The following is a 17410-nucleotide window of genomic DNA, read 5'->3' as shown; positions in this document are numbered from 1 at the left end:
ACTGTTTAGTAAAATTCACCTATGAAGCCATCTGCTCTAGGACTCTTGTTTTACATAAGTTTTTTGATTATTGATTCAAGTTTGATGATGATGGTCAGTTCAGATTTTCTGTTTCTTTTTAACTCAGTCTTGGGACTGTATATGTTTCTATGAATGCCTCCATTTCTTCCAGATTGTCTAATTTGTTGGCATATACTTGCTTGTAGTATTTTCCTATAATCCTTGGTATTTTTTGTGGAGTCCGTAGTTACCTCTCTTCTTTTATTTTTGATTTTATTTATTTGAGTCCTCTTTTTTTTTCTTGGTGAGTCTGGTTAAAGGTTTATCAATTTGTTTATCTTTTCAAAGAACCAACTCTTGGTTTCACTGATTTTTTGTATTGTTTTTCTAGACTCTATTTCCTTAATTTTCTCTCTGATCTTTATTATTTCCTTCCTTCTACTCACCTTGGATTTTATTTGCTGCTCTTTTTCAAGTTTAAGTGTAAGGTTAGGTTGTTTATTTGAGATTTTTCCTGTTTCTTGAGGTAGATCTGTATTACTATGAATTTTCCTTTTAGGACTGCTTTCACAGATTTTGAGTCATTGTGTTTTCATTTTCATTTGTCTCTAGGTATCTTTTGATTTCTTCCTTGATTGCCTTGTCAACCCATTCATTGTTAAGTTTAGCATGTTGCTTAGCCTATATGTATTTTCCAGTTCTTTCTTTTTTTATAGTTCCTGGTTTCATACTGTTGTGGTTGGAAAAGACACTTGATATGATTTAAATCTTCTTAACTTTATTGAGAATTGTTTTGAGGTCTAACATGTGGTTTATGCTGGAAAATATTTCATGTGCACTTGAGAAGAACGTATATTCTGCTTCTTTGAGGGTGAGACACTCTGAAAATATCAATTTTCCTTATTCATTTTCTGTCTGGAAGATCTGTCCATTGGAGTCAATGGGATGTTAAAGTCTCCTACTGAGTGTACTACTGCCAGTCTCGTCCTTTATGTCAGTCAATAGTTGTTTTATGTATGTGGGTACTCCTACGTTGGGTGCATACATGTTTACTAGGGTTATGTCCTCTTGCTGTATTGATCTCTTTATCATTATATAATACCTTTGTCTCTTATTATAGTCGTCATTTTAAAGTCTCCGTTGTCTGATATAATAAGTATTGCTTCCTCAGCTGTTTTTTCATTGCATTTGCATAAAATATCTTTTTCTATCCCTTTACTTTCAGTCTGAGTGTGTTGTTTGATCTGAGGTCGGTCTCTTGCAGAGGCCCTCCTAAAGGAATAAGGGGCCTGAGCTTCACACAGGGGCTCCCCAGCCCAGAATTCCAGTACTGGGAAGAGGAATTCCCATAAATTCTGACTGTAAAAACCAAGAGGAACTCTGGCCATCTGGGTGAGTTGGAAAAACCTAAAGGTCCAGACCTCCCAATTAAAGGGCCTGCACGCAAACTCTATTGCTCCTAGACACTCACCCTGGGCTCTGGAAGAGGGTCAACAACTCGGGAAGCACAAGAGACATATGAGGAAAGACTGAGTGGCATGGAACTGGGGAAGAGCTGGAAAGACAGATGCCATTGCTTCTTTGTCAGGCCCACTTTGGAGCAGTCTGCTGGTAGGCGCCATCTTGCTTGTGTTGAACCCTCCCCCTGAATGGCCAGTTCTAAAGTTGCACTGGCCCAGTGACATCAGCCCACTCCACCCCGGGTCTCCCTGGGGCCATGCCCCACCCAGTCCACAAATTGCCTAAGGCAGGCCCATTGGCAGGCAGATATCCCCACTCGGCAGTTTCCCTGGGCTACCTATTTATTGGCAAGCAGCAGCCCTCAGCTTATGTGGCCCACATGTGGCCCATACATTTTTGGGGAGACTTTTCTTGGCAAGCCACTGGTGCCAGCCTGAGCTGCAATATGCTTTGGGGAGATCAGGAAGTCTGAGGGCCTGAGGTGGATGGTGGCTGGCTTTGCTGTGATCAAAGACTTTTACAGGAAGTCGCAGATTCAGCACTGGCATGAAACCTGATTCTGTATTGGCTGGATGAAATTCATTCGCTTTACCCCAGTGACTCCCTAGGTTCCTGCCCCACCCAACTTTCAGACTGCTCAAAGGCTCCTTTAGCTGTAGAGTCATATGGGCAGCTGGAAGGCAGCCTCAGGCCTTGAGATGCAGTGGTACTTTTACTGAGCTGCCCCAGTCTCTGTACTGGGGGTAACAAACTTTAACTCACAACTTGGCCTCTCTCGCTTGCCTCCAGATCCAGCGTAGGCAGCAACTATACGTGGATTGCTTTATAGCTCCTATCAGGTAGCCCCAAACAATCAAAGACAGTGGTTGAACTTGGCTTACATGGGAGCCCCTCCCAAGGGGCCACAGAACCAACACATTTGAAGACTGGCATCAGACCACAACAGAGCACCACCTGACTAGCCCCATAAATGGCATACCCAAAGGGTGATCTCAATAGGACATGAGACTGCTGGGGCACATCCCACACTGTGGGGTCAGCCCCACACAGCAGCTCATACCATGTAGGCACGGCCAAACCCCATAGCCAGTCAGCCCAAGAGTCACTCCCATCCACTGATGTGCTTACAGTAATCAAGGATTAGGTATAACAGGAGAACACACACGACCACACAAGGAACACACCCAGAGCCCCCAGCATAGGTGATCAGGGAGACTATGCCACTGGGCCACACAGAAATATACTACATAAGGCCATCCGACCAAGGCTGGGAGACATAACAAATTTTTCTAATACATAGAAACAAATACAGAGAGGCAACTAAAATGAAAAACAAAACAAAACAAATAAACAAACACGCCAGAAAATGAAACAACAGGGGAAAACTCCAGAAAAAAAAAAAACTAAACGAAATGGAGGCAAGCAACCTATCAGAGATGGAGTTCAAAACACTGGCTATAAGGATACTCAATGAATTTAGATGGTCTCAGTGAGAATTTCATCAAAGAGATAGTAAGTCTAAAAAAGGACATAGAAATCATAAAGAAGAACCAGTCAAAAATGAATATATAGTAATTGAAATAAAGAATACACTAGAAGGAATCAACAGTAGGATAGATGAAGTGGAATGAGTTGGAAAACAAAGTAGCAGAAAACACCCATTGGAACAGCAAAAAGAAAAACAATAAAAAAAAAAATGAAAAAAATTTAAGAGGCTTCTGGGACATCAAAAGTACCAACATCTGCATCATAGGGGTCCCATAAGGAGAAGGGAGAGAACAAGAGATTGAAAACTTATCTGAGGAAATAATGACAGAAAACTTCCCTAACCCGGCAAAGGAAATAGACATGCAAACCCAAGAAGCACAAAGATTCCCAAACAAGATGAACCCAAACAGGCTTACAACAAGATATCATAATTAAAATGCCAAAGATTGAAGACAAGAGAGAAACCTAAAAGCAGCAAGAGAAAGGTGGCTAGTTACTTATAAGGGAACTCCCATAAGAATGTCAGGACTTTTCAACAGAAACTTTGCAGGCCAGAAGGAATTGCCATGAGATATTCAAAGTGATGAAAAATGAGAACCTACAACTAAGATTAAATGTCTATCAATTAAAATTGAAAGTGAGATAAAGAGCTTCCTGAACAGGAAAAAAGCTAAAGGAATTCATCACAACCAAAATTACAAGAAATGTTAAGGGGACTTCTGTAAAACGAAAGGAGGATAAAACCCATAAATATGAATAATAAAATAGCAATAACTGTGTATCTATCAATAATCTCTTTAAATGTAAATGGATTAAATGCTCCAGTCAAAAGACATAGGGTAGCTGAATGGATAAGAAAACAAGACCCGTACAAATGCTATATGCTGCCTACAAGAGACCCACCTCAGATCAAATGACATACTTTCACCACACTTGTATATGATACATTGACATCTTTCAAATGACATGTGACATAGTTTAAACCCTTCTGTAGATATCAGCTATAAATTTATATATATAATATATATATATGAGCACAAATTGTTAATTAGATGATATTTAAATTTTACACAAGGACATCACCGATAAGGGGAACAAAGAATTGTCTCTGTGAAGTGGTTGTCTGATTTTCAGGGAGTCATGAACTAACGATCAAAACTTATTTCTGATTCTTTACCAAAGTTTACAAAGCTGTGTTGATATTTCTCATATCATCTCCCACACCATTTTGAAGGGATGATGTTCAAAATATCAATAGGTATCAGCCAATCGGAACAGATCTGGACCTATCAGAATGGATACTAGTTGTAAACAATTGCTATGTTTATACAGTGTGTGCCGGTAAACTTAATCCTGGCTGTCTCTCCAAGCATGATAAGTATTTTCCAACATGCCAAAATTTAGTCCACCCACCTTGTCTTTGCACAAGGTGTGTCACTGCCTGGAATCCTATTCTTTATCTAGAGAAATCCCTCTGGTTATCTTTCAAGTCTAAATTCTAATATGATTTCCTTTGAGAGGATTAACAAATGCCTCCTCCTATCTCTTAGTTTTTCCTGATTTGTTTTCCAGAGTGCTGCATCCACATCTCTATTATATAAATTATTACATGTGTGACCATTAATAATATTTACACATTGTTATCCTCAACAGGCTTTGAGCTCCTCTAAAATAATAACAACTATAAGGATAGGTTATATTTATTGAATATGTACTATATACCAGGCAATAGTTTAAGTGCTTTATATGTATTAACAAATTTAGTCTAAATAGAACTCTTACTATCTCCATTTTGCAGATGAGGAAATTAAGCTAAAGTGAACTAACTTTACTTTTTCATCCCAAACACCTTGCACAGCTTTGCATACACAAGCAATTGAATAAATGGAGGAATCTCTACTGCCTTTATACTTTTGCTGTCTTTCCCTCCATTTATTGTATGAACCCTCTAGACCCTGTTGTCATGTCTCCTTCTCTGCATGAGACCACTCCTAACAATTATGACCCACCCAGATCATCCCATCTCAGAAACTCTTGCTATTAAGTTACATCAACTTACTTTTCAGATACTTTCAGTTTACATCTTGTTATTTGGCTTTCCCAATGAAACTCTTCTAGTACAGAAACCATGTCTTCTATATATTTTCAAGACTGCTTAACACAGTGCTCACCAGAAACCAGGGGTTCCATACAGTGCTTTTTAATTGATTAATTAGTGAGGAATAATTATGACTTTTGATGTTTTTGTGGAGGGTAGCACCAATATTAAATATCAGATCTCTATGCAGAAGAACTCATGGTCACAGTGGAATTTTGTACAAGCTGGAAAACATACAGGAATGGGCTTTGTACCTCCTATACTTCTCACTATCTTCCTGAAAGTAATGTTGAGGAGGGTTCCTGGGTCTTATACAAAGGGTCAGCAGATACACCCCCATAATACAAATCACTGCTTGATATGCTGCAGGAGGATTCTGGAAAACTCGGTAACCATTTGAATTTCAAAAGGGAAAGCCGAACATGCTGAATTTAAGATTAGGTACAATCTGCAAGAAACCAGATAAGCCTACCACCAGTGTTTTTTAAAAAAGTAAAAATGTATATTTTCCTTGACATTTACAAATTTTGGATATAAATAAGTCCTAAAATTATAGTATGATGGTCCTTGGTGTCAGAGATTCAAGATTTTTCTGTTTTGTTGTTTTGTTGTATGTAGATGCCAATTGCACAGTCAAAAAGGGCTTTGAGAACTGTGGGAGCTGCTGTTTTTTCTATCACATTCCAGCTAGCATGCAAGAAGACAAGTCAACAGACACTCCAGGAAAAGGCACATACTTCTTCCAACTACATATCATGGGCAAACTTAGTCACAACACCACCTAGCCACAAGGGAAGCTGGGAGATGCAGTCTTCATTCAAGAAGTCATTTGCCTAGCTAAGTTAGAGATTCTGTTACAGTGGAAGAGGGTGAAAGAAGGCGAAATAGGAGAGTAAGGGAAAACTGGTTGGTTTTTGATTCAGCAGGAAAAGCATCTCTTTTTGCTCAAGGCTAATTGTGTCATTTGCCACATGAAGATGTGGGTGTGTCTTATACAAATGTGATTAAAGTAGGAAAGGGCTATATCTCTAACTTTCTTTTTGAAAGCTTTCCCACTAAAGTATTGTAAATATTTTGTCAGTCTTTGCTTCACTTTATTGCAAGTACATTGGAAGAGATGATATTTGAATGAACAACTAAAAAAAATCAAATTTCAAAGTAGATAAGTGACTTGTTGTATAAAGAAATAAACTGAATTCACACCCTCATTTTTTAACCATTCAGCTGCATTCTGCTATGTCACACCCAAATGATTTAGATCTTCTCTTATTTTATTGATTTTTAAGCGAGGCTAGTAAATGTATATATTCTCTCATGTTCCACAATGAGACTGGAGTCATTATACTGAATGCCGAGGATTATTGTCTATTTTCCATATGTTACAGCCTCAATTTGTGTTTTTAATAATGTTTCCAATGCAAATCTTCCTTTCTTCTCAAAGCAAAAATTAGTACTCAAATACCATTAAATATGTCTTCTCAAATGTCTGTAGGGATAGAATATTCAGACTCAGGCAGACCCCAGTGATTTACTTGTGATGAACATGTTCATAAAATTTTATCATCTTTCTCCATCCCAGCAGGACAGATGGTTTTTATCACTATTCCTTCAACGACCCTTGAAGCAGTGCCGAGGGCAGGTCCCTGGGTTTTATACAGAGGGGTGGCAAATGTATCCTCACAATGGAAACTGATCAGCTAGTCTTCTCTTAAACTACCGTACCACACTACTTGAGGCATGGGAATCCATCACAGATGAATTCTGAGAGATTCACAAATATCTTTTGTAAGTTCCTACTCTTGGAGAAACTCTTCCTTGTTTGTCAGGCACTGTGCTAGGTGGCTAAAATACATTACCCTAAGTCATTACAACCATTTTAAAACAGAGGTATTGTTCCCTATCGCTTACAGATGAAGAAAAGATGACTCAGAGAGCAAAGTTCCTAAACTTTCAGAGATTATAAGGAATGGAGTCAAGATGTGAAAGCCTGTGCTTTTCATTCTGTTCCAGCCTAGTCTACACATATCCTATGGATTCTTGCATCCAGAAAATATAAAATAGAAAAGCATTTGACTTTCCAGCTTGACTGAGTACTTCTCTGTAATAACAATTTTCAATTTCTTTTGCACACAAACCTGTCATTATGTGTGAAATTATTATTATTCACCTTCTTTCATGGGACTTGCTAGCCATTTATTACCAGTTATGTAAACAGTATTTCTTAGAGCCATTATATGTACTATACGGTATTTGTTTTTGTTTTTTTTTAAAAAAAAAAAAAACTAGATATGTCAATGGAAAGAAATATTTGGCTCTGAAATGTATAGTTAAGAATATAATGTTAATATATATATATATATAAAAGCAGAAGACAAACATAACGATACATTAATAATGATCAAATGATGAACAGCCTTATATATCTTTGTTTACAGCATCACTATATTGCATCATTTTCTCTTACGTTTGATTTAGTCTTGTGTTTTATAAATTTAGTGTAGCCTAAGTATACAGTGTTTATAAAGTCTTTAGTAGTCCCCAGTAATGTCCCAGGCCTTGATTCCCTCACCACTTACTCACTGACTCACTCAGACCAACTTCTGGTCCTGAGAACTCTATTCATGGTAAGTGCCCTCTACAATTGTACCATTTAAAATCTTTTACACTTTATTTGTACTGTACTTTTTTTGTGTTTAGATACACAAATACTTACAATTGTGTTACAATTGCATATGCTATTCAGTACAATAACATGCTGTACAGGTTTGTAGCCTACGAGCAGCAAGCTATAACATACATGATGTTTTCACAACGACGCTCTCACCTAACAATGCATTCTTAGAACATATCTCATCATTAAGCAGCACACGACTGTACTGGCTTTCTATAACTTCCCTAAACATCTCCCATGCCTTGATGGTATACTCAGAGACAACTCTATGTGTTGACAGTGGCTGAGTGTTTCCAACAGAAGGTGACCGGGCTCTACAATGCAGAAGAGAATATCTGAGGATCCAGTGGGTAGAGGGGCCAGCTGCTCCTGGGACAATGCTTTACTGCTGTTCTCAGAGACTCATGCAGTGAAGGGAAACCTCTAGCATTTCATAGGATAAGACAGGAAGATAATTATGGTAACTAAAATAGCAGAAGGCTGAGTTGACAATTTGGAAGATGGTGCCCATTCAAAGTGAAAAAGAGGTAAAAGACACTGGCTAGAAAGGGGTAGCAAGGCAGTTTCCTTGAAAGACCTGAAAATGAGCAGGAGGGAAGATAAAAGGATAGAGGCTGTGCACAATAGCATATTCTTCTCTAAACCACCTAATTCTCCTGCTCTGTATGCATCACTGTCAGGCTCTGCAGAACCCTCAATAAGGGCTTTATGTTGAGCCTCATTATCTGCTCAAAGATAGAGGGCACGCCATGCAAATGAAGCCAAGCCCACAGATAGGCTGTTAAAATACTGCAATTTGTCAGCATTTAGATAAACAAATGAAGGGCATACTGTGTGTGGGAGGTGGACTCCTGGGAGCTTCTGGGTATTTTGACACTTGTTGTGAGAAATATCTTTAGGGCCCTCACACTGGCTCCCTCCTTATCATTTAAAGGGAGGAAAAAGAGTTGCTAATTTACTTAGGGACTTAGATAGTTGGGAGGCTGGGGGAATCTCTGCTTTCCTCCATTGGTACTTAGGTTATTGATTAATGTCCTCATTAGGCTCAGCTTTCCTTTCTGTCTGCTGCTCGAACAGCCTCTAGAAAAAAGGAATTTTTAAGCCTCTAGGAGTGGTTTCAGGGAGAAAGCATGTGCGGACACATGCACGTGAGCGCACACACACACACACACACACACACACATGCACACATACACACACACACACACACACACACAGAGCTAACAAACCTTTTAGTAATGTGAAGTTTATGGCCAATCATAGGAACACAGAATCATCCTCATGTCAAGGAGATGGTGAAGTAAAGAGTTTATAAAACTCTTGTCTTCCAAAGAGCTTTGCTTTGATTCTCCCAGTAACTTTGTCTTGTTGATTAAAGAAAAATAAAATGAGCCATGTTAATTGTTCAGAGCTTACAGGCTGTACCCCTTCTGTCAGCTGGAAGGGAAAGCATGTCAAAGCAAGACAGAGAGGTGGGGACAAAGCTGCCTTTGGTGACCTAGTCTATTCTCTAGTTTCTTAAAGAACTTTTAATGATGCTCTGGTGACAGCACCTTAGAAATCAGATCAACTCAATTGTACCACATTTTCAAAAGCCAGATTATGCAACAATGGGGTTGCCATCTCCTCTCTGAGCATGCCTGGCCACAAGGCTAACTGCCTAAGCTTATCCACAGCTGTCGCCCATCCTGAAGCTGTCACGGTGTATTCCTGCTCCACCCCACCCTGGAGCCGAAACTTGGTGGCATGAACAGCCCATCCATCTCAATCTCTCCCACAAGACAAGAATCACTAAAATATTATCGGTGCCTCTCTGCCACTAAGGCTGACACACAAACCTTTCTGTTCTTTGAGGAGAATGGTGTGGACTTAATTAAGTGTGGTAACTTATGTGTAAGGCTGTATTGATGGAGGAAATGTGGTACAGATGTGGTGTGAAATGATGGTGAATTGCTCTTGTGAAGAATACAAATCAGGGTGAGTGCCCATTATCTGAGGCCAAAAGAAGTTACTGGGCACTCAATTATCACTTTCTTTGTTACTACAGCACACCAGATGGTTATAACACTGAAGAGTTTTCTATTATCATAACATTTTCCTAGAGTGCCTTTTCTTCTTCTCCAATTCACCATAAGATGATTACCTTCTTATGGGAAGTTGATTGTTGGGAAGGGTGCTGGGGGGCGGGTCATGCACCAATTCTGTGGGGAGTAGCAGAGAAGAGAGCCATGGGCGGGTCTTTAGCACAAGAGCCTGTTGATAGACTCTGCTGTAATTCAGGCCACCCCATAATCACTCATGTGAAATGACTGCTTCTTCCCCTCCTCCCTCTGAATCTACCACTTGCCTTCTGCTCTGAAATCCAGAAGACACAGTGTTTGAGTGTGACCAGCCACGCTGCCTTCTGTCAAAGCATTTCCAGCCAAACGAGCAGTTTTTCTTTTAAGGAACTGAGTGATCCTCAATAAAATTAATTCCTGCTCATTGGAAGCATTGAGGTGTCAAGTGAGGACAAAAGTAAACGAGGTTGTGAATATAGGGCTAGTCATTAACTAGGGGCACCCAACTCTATCATCTGCCCATTCCTCCCTGGCTCCAGAGAGGGAAAGCAACGCCCCCATTGTAAATAAATAAATAAAACTCCACACCGTGAAAATCTCTGAAGCAGCGAGCCAAGACTTCAGGCTCGTGGAACTTGAGATGATTAAAATCATCCTGGACCCTAAAGAATCTTCCTTACAAAAGAAAGACAAAATGGTGACATGCCGAAACCAAAGTTTGCTGTTTTGTTCATTGTTGGGACACTGTTTGACAAAACTAAATTTCCAGAGAATTACAGGTGATTATTCTAGACATGGATTTCAGATTGGTTGACTCCAGAACTCATAGAAGGATGGATATATATTTCATCATTTCTTCCTTCACCAGTCTATACCCTGATCTTCCATTGTTGCTCTTCCACTCCTTCAAAAATGTGCCTTCTGTTTGCAGAATTATATTATGGTAAAACTGCATATTCTATGCTTAAAGGCAAAAGACCATACAAACCTCTCTCTGAAGTTAACTGTTGTTATGGCTGCCTCTGTTTGCTAAACATAATGATGGTGCTGTGAGGAGTAATGCCTTTATGACTTTCCTGCTTAAGACAAAAACACAGCCCTAGTGGTGTCTGCTTGAAACCTGATCATGTGGTTTTCAAGGCTGGCACCCACATCCTACTTTGGGGTTAGCCAAATAAAACTATATTTTGGTTTGGTGCTGCTAGCACTGAGGAAATGATGGGTATGATCTCTGGTTCAGAGTTTATGTTTACTTAAACTGTGGCCACCGTGAGACACACGTCCATTTTCCGTGACTGAAAAAAAAGCCTCCCCTCCTTCCCCTGTCCTCTTCTGTTTCCAAAGGAAACATTAGCCCCTCTCATCCTTATAACTAACTGTTTTCCTATTTAAAGCTAAAAACTCCATAATGCCATTGGTTCATCAAAAGTGATATCAAAATGATGTCAAGTTATAGCCTAGAAAGTCAATATTGAACACCGAAGGCTATTATTTACAAATACATAAAGCCACTGACATGCACTGCATAGATCCAATTTCAACCTTGTCTTTCTTTTAATAAATGAAACAAGCTGTACTAGCAAATGAATAATCAAATGGTAATAATGTCTGGTTTTCTAAGCAGGAGGCAGAAAGATTCATTTTTCTGTTATAACCACCACCGAAAAGAGCTGATTTGAGCTTCAGTTAGAAAAGAAAGTATGTGCCTGCTTTTAGGCCCAGTTACCACATTTTCATAATCAAATGATTCTTTCATTTAAAGGAATCTAAATATCTTTTAACATCTTTTGTGCAACATGTACCAAAGAATGGGAGAAGTTAGTCCAAAAAAGATAAAGATAATGAAAGATTGATCACTATTGCTAGATAAATTTTTGAGATTGCTGTCTGAGGTACATGTAATTCTGTTCTCTGTTGTACCAATAATCTTTATTGTATATAAATGTAAGAGATTTTTACATCTTACAATGAGAGAAGAATGTTTTGTGCCACTGGACAAGATCATGATTTTCACTTTTCAACAGATAGTTATTATCCTAGGTATCATTTCTTGTCTTTATTTTTTAAATCCAGTAATGGGTGGAACAAGAGAACTGTTTGCTGCTAGCACATGCTTAGAGCATAGATCCAGGGATCTAGAGTTGTGACAAAGATGTGATATAGCAATAGGTCAATGGAGAGCTTCAGCAGTGACTATGTGCTGAAAAGACCACAAAAGCTATTGTGAAATCAATTAAGAATTTTCAAACACACTCTGTAAATCTTAAACTTTTGAGCTATTTATCATTCAAGGGAAAAACTCATAAATATCTTCATATCATCTGTGATAGATTAGATTATTGTTCACAAATAATACCAAAATATTCCCTTTCTTTTCCTACTTCTATGGGAATGCAGATAGTCTCTGACTTAACAGTGCTATGCCTTATGATTTTTTGATTTTATGATAGTATGAAAGCAATACACATTCAGTAGAAACCACACTTTGAGTTTTGATCTTTTCCCAGGTTAGTGAGAATATGGTAAGATTTCTTGTGATGTTGGGCAGAAGCATTGAGCTACAGCTTCTAGTCAGTCATGCAAGCATGAGAATAACCACTACTCTATAGTGTAGTATTAAATACATTTTTAACTTATGATATTTTCAATTTATTATGGGATTATTAGAACATAACTCCATCATAAGTGCAAGAGCATCTGTAATATTGCTCTATTGATGTTGGTTTGTCATGGGATTTACTTTGGGCAATAGAATGTTAAAAAATGACACAGCAAAGCCTTGAAATGTGCATACATGTTTCCCCTTGTTTACTTATGCCTTGACATCATGAGAAGTGCATACTCAGTTGGCTTGCTAATTCCTGGAAGAGAAGAGATACATGAAACAAAGCTGAGAGTACCAGCCAAGTCCAGGCTAGATCAACTGACTTCCAGTCAATCCCAGTTATATGAAAAAGCTAACCAATATCTTTAGAGCTATCCTGGTGAACTCGGCCAATCTTCAGATACATGAACAATAAACACTTATTTTTGTGGGTCACTGACGTTTTGTGGTTATTTGTTACACAGATTATTTCAGCAATAGGTAACCAATGTTCATCGAAATGTTCTTATTATTAGACTGAACAATTTACTGCTATAGTTGTCAACCTTAGCTTAATAGAAATTCTGTTTTAAGTAATTGAATTTATTTAATTAGGGCCCAGACATCATTATTTTAAAAAGTCCTCTAGTGATTCTAATACACAGCCAGAGTTGAGAGTCATCGAAACATGTAAAGAAGTGATCATATACAAGAGGATGTCAATGGCAGTGGGATAGTCCTGAAAGCAAAGACAGAAACTGTGACTAACAAATTTATGGAATTAAGAAAATAATCCACAATACTTGCCAAGAGTAGATTTCAAATGTGGATACACATTGGAATTATGTGGAGAAATTTTAAAAATACTGAAAATGGGGGCCTTCTCTCAGAGATTCTGATTTAATTGGTCTGCATTGTAACTTGGACATCAAAATTTTTTTGAAGTTCCCCAAATGATTCTAATGTGCAGCCAGAGTTGAGAACTATTGTCACAGATGGAGTAAATTCTTTTCAGGATCATATAAATAGTGGAAACCCACTCAGGAGGACTGAGATTTCAAGACAAGACTCTAATCTTAGAGCAGCCAAACCACAAATATCCATAGTCCAAAACAAGAAGAGTTCATGTTGGCGAATAGAGCTATACCACTCAATTTTTGTACTTGGGGCATAAACTGAACCGTGATAACAAGAAAAGATAGCATTCTTACTAAAATAGTAGAAAAGTTCAGGATTATAAAAGAAACAAAATGTACTTGAGGCCCTGAGTTACTGACCTGGGGCATTTTAGGTTACCTTGCTGAAAATAAGACTGTTCTAAGAGTTTGAGCTTGTGTTGAAATGACTGGTAATGGTTTAGGCAAGGATTGGTAACTCTGCCTACAGAGCTTAATTTCAGTAGTACAAATTAGTCAATGGAGGGTATATGGCATGGCGAGAAGTGTGGCATCCTGTGGACACATACCTAATAAAACGTACAACCAAAGTTCAGACAATTCTTGTCATCGGAACAATTTTTAACAAGAGGCTGAGTACCTTAAATTTTATGCAAAATCTCTTATTTTTAAAATACTGTTAACTCAAAAAGTACTTTACAAATATTTCATAAGTTAAATAAAAATCATCTTAAAATAAATTTGGGTTACCAGCCACCATTTTATGATCTCAGGGTTCAACTGTTCAGTGCAATTTTCATTTAAGCCACACTCTCTCATCACAATGGCCTAAACAGTTCAGAAGCAAAAACACTAAGTGAAGTGGAATTCACAGACACCAGTGTTAGAGCTTGAATAAGTTTTGTGTCCTACCAGAATCCATGCAATATCATGCAGGACTTCTATGAAAAGCTTTCAAGATGTGTGGTCCTAAAGTAGAGAAATATTGTAGTCTAAGTTTAGCCCTAGTACCGGGCCTCACTACCTCTCTACGTTTTAAAAATATTTTCTGTGTGCTGACATGCTCCTATTTAACACATTGGACTGATTTTGATTTGTTATGATTAAGAATACCAGGGCTTTTTTTTTTTAATCTAAAACTTAAAAATGCAGTGTGTATATGATAACCTTATATTTTAAGCCAAAAATCAGAACACGCGGTCAACCAGAGATGTCTTACATCATTTCTGAATATGAGAAATACTCCAGAAGAGCTCATCTGAATGTCAACAATTTGGCGATTTGGGGATGGTTTTATCGGAATGGCAAAGATTATTTAAAATTCAAAATCGTGGCAGTCATATGTACATATGCTTACAAGGAATTTATGTTAGGTGCTAACATTTTGTAGAAATTATTTTCCACATTTCCTTTGTGAAATCCCTTTTCTCTTCCAGTTTTCAGATATAGAGACTGATTTTCCTTACAAGGTCAGTCTCCTTCCTCTTTCTCTATTCTTTGTTTCCATCCACACCACCACCCTGCATGTTTCCTACTTTAAAACTATAATTGTTGCTCTTGGAGGAACAAAACTTTTTATAAGAGAACATGTTTTATTCAACCAGGCAAATAAAAGGTTATTTGTCCCTAGTAAAGTAGAGGATAGAAAGAATTGGACAACATCCTTCTTCCATTCTCATACCTCCTGATACTTCATTTCTTTTTCATACGGAGTCACCTGATTGGAACTATAGAGCATCTTCAAGTTAGGAGATTAGAACCACTAACTATAGGCTGCAACCACTGCCTAGAATTTTATTTTCTTTAATGGAAAGATATTCCATGTTCTTGTATTGGAATAATCAACATAATTAAAATGACCCTATTACCTAAAGCATTATACAAATTTAATGCAATCCCCATCAAAATTTGATTGGAATTTTTTAAAGAAATAGAACAAAAAATCATCAGATTTGCATGGAAGCACAATAGACCCCAAAAAGCCATCCTGAGTAAAAAAGAACGAGGCTGGAGGCATCACTCTGCCTGACTTCAAATTATACTACAAAGTAACAGTAATCAAAATGGCATGGTATTGGCAGCAAAACAGACTCAGACTAGTGGAACAGAATCAAGAGTTTAGAAGTAAACCCATATTTATATGGGCAAATAATTTTAAACAAAAAAGCCAAAAACATACAGTGGAGAAAGGAAAGCCTCTTCAATAAATGGTACTGGGAAAATTGAAAGGGCATCTGCAAAAGAATGAAATTAGACTGTTGTCTATCATCACACATGAAAATTAACTCAAATAGATTAAGGAACTGAATATAAGACTTGAAACAATAAAATGTATAGAAGAAAACATAGGAACTAAACTCAAGAACCTTGGACTTAAAGGGGAATTTATGAATTTGACTTCAAAGGCAAGGGAAGTAAAAGCAAAAAATAAATGAATGAGACTACATCAAATTAAAAAGCTTCTGCTCAACGAAAGAAACCATCAACAAGGTAAAGAGACAACCATTCAAATGGGAAAATGTATTTGCAAGCAACACCTCTGATAAGGGCCTAATATCCAAAATATACAAAGAATTCATACAACTCAGTAACAACAAAAGAAGCAAACAATCCAATAAAAAAATGAGCAGAGGACCTGAACACACACTTATCCCTAAAGGACATACAAATGGCCAGCAAATATATGAAAAGATGCTTAACATCACTAGCTATTAGGGGAATGCAACTCAAAACCACAATGAGATACCATCTCACACCTGTTAGAATAGTTATAATCAACAAGACAAGTAATAACAAATGCTGGAGGGGATACGGAGAAAAAGGAACCCTCACACACTGCTGGTGGGACGGCAAATAGGTACAGCCACTAGGGAAAACAGTATGGAGGTTCTTCAAAAAACTAAGAATTGATCTACCATATGATCCAGCAATCCCTCTACTGGATATTTACCCCAAAGACTTAAAAAATCATATCCATAGAGATATTTGCACACCAATGTTCATAGCAGCATTATTTACAGTGGCCAGGACATGGAAGCAACCAAAATGTCCTATAATAGATAATTGTCTAAAGAAGCTGTGGTAATATAATGAAATATTACTCAGCCATAAGAAGAGATGGAATACTACCATTTGCAACAACATGGATGGACCTTGAGGTAATCATGCTAAGTGAAATAAGCCAAACAGAAAAAGTTGAAAATCACATGATATCACTTATATGTGGGATGTAAACCTAAAAGCAACAAACGAGCAGGACAAACAAACAGAGACTCATGGACATGGACAATGGACTAGTGGTTATCAGAGGGTAGGGAGTGTAGGAGAATGGGGGAGGTAGATGAGGGTAAAGGGGGTCAAATATAGGAAGATAGGAGGAGGGTGAAGTGGGTAAAGGGGATCAATATATGGTAGCTGAAGGAAACTGGATTTTGGGTGGTAAACACACAATGGAATATACAGATGTCAAATTATAATGTACACTTGAAAATTATATAATTGTATTAACCAATGTTACCTCAATAAAGCTAATTTAAAAAAAAAGTCCTAGTACTGAGTTATAAAAGAAAATTGTTTTCATATGGGGTATTATATAGGGAATATCAAATAATGTAGTAGAAAATATGTATTTTTTACTGTAAATAGAATTTAAATAGTAATAAACACTAATGGACAACATAAAGGAATTAAATTTTATTTTCTTTTAAGAACCCAAAGGTATGTACATATCCTAAATCTGACCTTTGACATGTTCAAAGATAAATACCACTTTGCAATTCCTTTTATTTCTTTTTTCAGCAAATATTAATGGTCTGCCTGTTAGCTGACAGGCACTGTGCTAGGCACTGGACATATAACGGTAGACAAACTAGGTATGGTTTCTGTGTTTATGAAACTTGTGGCCTACACAGACGGCAGACATTAATACATAATATATGAAAGACAATAAATATGAATTAATAAATACTAACATACATAAAATAAAATTGCATTTAAGCGCTAAAAAGAGAAGGGCTAAGAAATTTGACCTGGTCAGGAAAGTGAGGGAACATTTCACTGAGGAGGTAGCCACTGAGATGTGAGGGTTAAGTAAGAGCCAAGTAGGTAAAGAGAAGAAAAGTTTTCTGGAGGGTGGAACACTACATGGAAGAT

This window comes from Rousettus aegyptiacus, unplaced genomic scaffold (genome assembly GCF_014176215.1).
Source record: "Rousettus aegyptiacus isolate mRouAeg1 unplaced genomic scaffold, mRouAeg1.p scaffold_m13_p_12, whole genome shotgun sequence".
In the NCBI taxonomy this organism is placed as follows: Eukaryota; Metazoa; Chordata; class Mammalia; order Chiroptera; family Pteropodidae; genus Rousettus; species Rousettus aegyptiacus.
The sequence above is the reverse complement of the archived record's forward strand: the minus strand, read 5'-3'. Positions refer to the sequence as shown.